This window comes from Peromyscus eremicus, chromosome 2 (genome assembly GCF_949786415.1).
Source record: "Peromyscus eremicus chromosome 2, PerEre_H2_v1, whole genome shotgun sequence".
NCBI classification, from domain to species: Eukaryota; Metazoa; Chordata; class Mammalia; order Rodentia; family Cricetidae; genus Peromyscus; species Peromyscus eremicus.
This window is the reverse complement of record NC_081417.1, coordinates 47680608-47685578: the sequence shown is the minus strand read 5'-3', so window position 1 is coordinate 47685578 and position 4971 is coordinate 47680608.

Below are 4971 nucleotides of genomic sequence, written 5' to 3'. Positions count from 1 at the left end.
CAATGCATATGGAAACAGCATTCAGAAAAATACGTGAAAGCAAAATATAAAGTAGTCTGTTTTAAAATGAGGTATAGTGCTCTAAGAATTCATCAAAAAGTAAAAGTTGCTTTAAATGGGTTTAATTTACTTTACTTTTTGGTTAAAAAATATTATTAATGAATTCAAAATGAATCTAAGGAAGCAGTTTCTTTTTCAACTCGAAGTGGTGATCAGTATTCCCTCTACCCCACACCGCCACCAGATACACCCACTTAGTTCTGCTGCATTTTTAGAAGATGGTGGATTGAGATGCAAATCTGTCCTCACATCTTTCAAGGTTTTATTCTCAAACAGATTTTTAGACAGAGAAGAACTCTATTTCAGCGGGGGAGAAATTCACTAGATACAACTAGACACAGTCACAGAAAGGGCATTCTTTGACTTAGGAATCAGGATAAGAGGAGATGAATTCTAAAAGGTGTAGAAATGAGAGAATATAGAGAAGAAGAAAATGTAATTTAGTTCCATGTTGTGTCTGAACAAGGAGGAATAAGCATTTTAATGTAGCATTTAATATTATAGTAACTTAAAAGTGTACAGTAGCACTACACTTAAGATTTAAGAAAAACATCACTGTTACAGTGCACTGCTTATTAACAAATTTAGGGAAAATACTGTGATCTCTGATTCTGAAATCATGGACTAAATATTATACTAAAAATTTCTTCTGAGGAGAGTTAAAAATCTGAATAAACTACAAAGATCATTTAAAAATCATTAGCTGGTTCATAATACATTTTTTAGAGTTAAGATAAGATAAAAAAAGAGCTGAATCTAGTGCTTTTAACATGATTGGGAAATTCTGCTGAGGAATTACACAGTTATTAAAGTACCTGTCACCAAAAGCAAAGCCAATTTGTATTTTATACACTTTGAAAGTCTTCAAAATTTTGGGGTGACAAAAATTAATTCTAAGCAGCAATTAACAGTGAAAATGCTACATACTTTATTGCTCATTTTAGGCAAGAATCTATGAAGTCAGACATGCAGATGATGGGGTCATAAAGAATGGTGTGCAAGGACTGCCATCAGACCACTTGATCATCCTACTTCATATCAAAGACCAGTTTCAAGTTCTACAGCTAAGAAACTTCAACGATCAGCAGAAACAACAGAAATAATTAGAAGAAGCTACATCGTCATTCATTACCCATCATTCATTCAATAATCTTCCTGATAGAATGGCCATAACACAAAAATAAAGAGGCAAATCACTAGAATAATCGGAAATGAAAAGTAAATCATAACCACGTTCAAAAGGAAATAGAAACAGATACTGAAGATCCTAGAGCAGAGAGGATAGAGTTTCTAGTCTGGGAAAGCAACAAAGATAAACTGTATTTCAGATAGAATGCCAAATCACAGTAGGTAGGAAGGAAGGGGAGAAAGAAGGGTAAAGGAGAAGACAATAAAAGAAGAGAAATGGAAAGAGGGAGAGAGAGAGACAGAAGACAGAGAGAAACAGAGAAAGACAGAAAGAGAGAATCTTAAAATAACTACTACACTAATCATAGGAGACAGAAAAAAGAGAAGAAACAAGTTGTCAAGAGATCAGGGAAATACTCATTCAAACTGCTTGAGGATTTGATCCCACCCCAGAAAGAGCAGACAAGATCAAGGAAACAAGTGACAGCAACTGCTGTTGAAAATATGGGAAAGGGGGGACCTTCCTTCATTCTTGATGAGATTGCAAATTGATGTGGCCCCTATGGAAATCAATTTGAAAGTTTCTTAGAAAGCTGAAAGTACATCTACCATATACCAGCTATACCACTTGGCATATGATCAAAAGTCTCAATATTCTATACCACAAATAACTTTTCTCAGCCATGTTCATTGCCACTTTATTCAGAAAGGCTAAGATACAGACACAACCTAAATATTCTTCAACTGTTGAGTGGATAATGAAAATGTGATGCATATACACAATGAAATGCTATTTGGTTGTAAAGTGAAATAAATTAATAAAGTTTTCAGGTAAACGGTTCAAACCAGGAAAGTAATATACAAAGTGAGGTAACCCAAATTCAGAGGACAAACACTGAATATTCTGCTGTTTGGGGATCCTAGCTATGAATCTTTGTGTAGCAGAACCTTAAAAGGTCTTATTAATAAAATCAAAGCTGATGCCAGGTATTGGGGTCAGTGCTGGAAGATCAGAAAAGCAGAACAAGCCACAGCCACTTCACCTTGCCAATTCCTCAGCTGATCCTGTTTCCTTAGATTGGAAGCTTCTGTGTCCTCATCTGAATGGTTCTCAGCTGAACTACTGCTAAAAGCCTAAAAGCTTAACCAGGTAGTTCCTGGTTTTCATGCCTTTTATACCTTTCTGCTTCCTGCCACCACTTCCTGGGATTAAAGGCTCTTGTTACCACACCTGGCTGTTTCCAGTGTGGCCTTGAACTCACAGATGGATCTCTGCCTCTAGAATGCTAGGATTAAAGGCATATGTGCCACCATTTTCTGGTGTCTCTATCTAGTGGCTGTTCTGTTCTCTGACCCCAGATAAGTTTATTAGGGTGCACAATATTTTGGGGAACACAATATCACCACATCTTTGGGTGTGTATATATAACCCGGAGTAAAAACAGAAACCAGAAAAGTAAAAAGAGAACACTGGGGTGGGCAAGGAGGATCTCTAGAGATGGGAAATAATAGGATACAGTTGATATGAAAGGGAACCTGAACAAACTAGGCTGGGGATAACTGGAGAGACGGAGGGAGGACAACACTAAGGGAGAGGAAGGAAATGGGGGCAAAGAACACCAACATGACCAACACGACTGAAGAAACTGTACGAAAACATGGTATTTAAGCTTTATTTAGATAGATAGATAGATAGATAGATAGATAGATAGATAGATGATAGATAGATAGATAGATAGATAGATAGATAGATAGATAGATAGATAGAGATATTTAGTGGTGATGGTTTGAAAGAAAATGCCCCCTAAAGGGAGTGACACTATTAGGAGTTGTGGCTTTGTTAAAGCAGGTATGACCTTGTTGGAGGAAGTGTGTCACTGTGGAGTAAGGTTTTGAAATTTCACATAGACTCAAACCATGCTCAGTAACCACTTCCTGTTGTCTGCAGGTTAGTATGTAAGGACCCTCAGCTCCTTTTCCAGTGCCATATTTGCCTGCACGCTGCCTTGATTCCCACCATGATGATAATGAACTAAACCTCTGAACTGTAAGCAAGCCACCACAATTAAATGTTTTCCTTTATAAGAGATTGTCATGATCATGGTGTCTTTTCACATATACTATGTATATGTACATGTGTAAAGAGTTTAAATGGCATTACACCAGTTGTAGTGATAATGTTGCCCACAAGAACAACAGACTACCTGACAAGAAACCTAGAATTAGGCATGGGAAGCCTCACTTCAAGCTGTTGGTCGGTAAAATCCTCAAGAATCCCAAAATAATACGTTATTGCACTTGCTCTTTGTTGAAGATTTCATTCCCAAAGACACTTCATGCACAGAACATGGAGGAATCAAGCCGGAACTAAACTGAAAGCCTCCTTCCTACGCTAGTTCATACTATCTGAAGCTACTATACAAACTACTAAGGGAAAAAAACAGTGAATAGTCCTAACCAGCTATAAGCCTTACAAACCACAAGAATAACCAGCATCGCATGATTTGCCTGAGTTTTCCACAGTGGCACATACATCTTATGAGTCACCAACAGCTATTTGTACATATGGCCTACTCAGTAGGAGAGAATTAATACTTGGTAACTAATACCTAATTGACTTCCCATGGCTTGTGATATTATGGACCTAGAGCAGACCCTACTATTGCCACTTTCCTGAATCAGTATAAATTCTAACTGCATTCTATATGTGTATTCTTATATGAAAAGGTAAGTCATCTTATATGTAAAGATGACTTATCTCAGTCATCACCAAATAAACTTTATTTTGCAGCAGACACTATTACAGAAATCCACAAGTGGTCAAAATGCAGAAAATAATGAACTACATGATGCCAACCCCCAGTTGATAGTTCTGTAACACAACACCTCAACCTAAAGCTCAGAAAACCACGTGGATGAGGAGACAGAGGATTCTAAAGGCCAAACACCAAGGCATCTGCTGTGATATATTGTCTTCCCTACTGTCACCTACAAAAGACTTCCATAGTGAAATTTCAGTTAATATCCAAATGTGGATGGAGTAGGTTGGTTCACAAAGGCCCATCCCTAGTTGAATGGCTATAGACAAGTAATGCCTGCTAAATAAAAGAGAATTTTCTATGGGGATGAGCCCCCGATAGGACACCCAATCCCATATATTTAAAAAACGCAACACTAAATGTACTTAGCAAGGTATGTAATTATTGCTTGTGTATATATAGTTACATATAAATGTAATGATAATAATTAAATAATAAGAAGTCACAAGTTTGAGAGGGATTTGGAAGGGCACAGAAAGAGCAGAGAGTGGTGTGAGGTGAAAATGATATAATTACAGTATTCATGGATAAAATCTCAAAAAAAAAGTGAAACTTGGAAATAAGGGAAGTTAGATAACAGACTCCAGAGACATCAGTAAACTGCTGAGGGGATATTATAAACAAATTTATATCAATCAAGTTTTGTATTTAGAAGAAATAGATTAATTTCTTGAAAGGAGCATATAACAAAAATTCTTTCCAAAGTAAAAAAATAATCTGCAACATCAACATGCACTTTTGAGCTTCAGCTTATTGCTGAAAAATTTTTCCCACAAAAAAAAATTAACAGTATAAGGCCGAGTGTGATGGATGGCACATGTTCCAGCATTTTGAACATGGATGGATGCATTTTAGTTCCAGCATTTGGAGGCTGAGGCAGGTGGATCTCTATGAGTTTGAGGCCAGCCTTGTATACATATCAAATTCCTGGACAGCTAGAGCTATATAATAGTGAGTCCCTGTC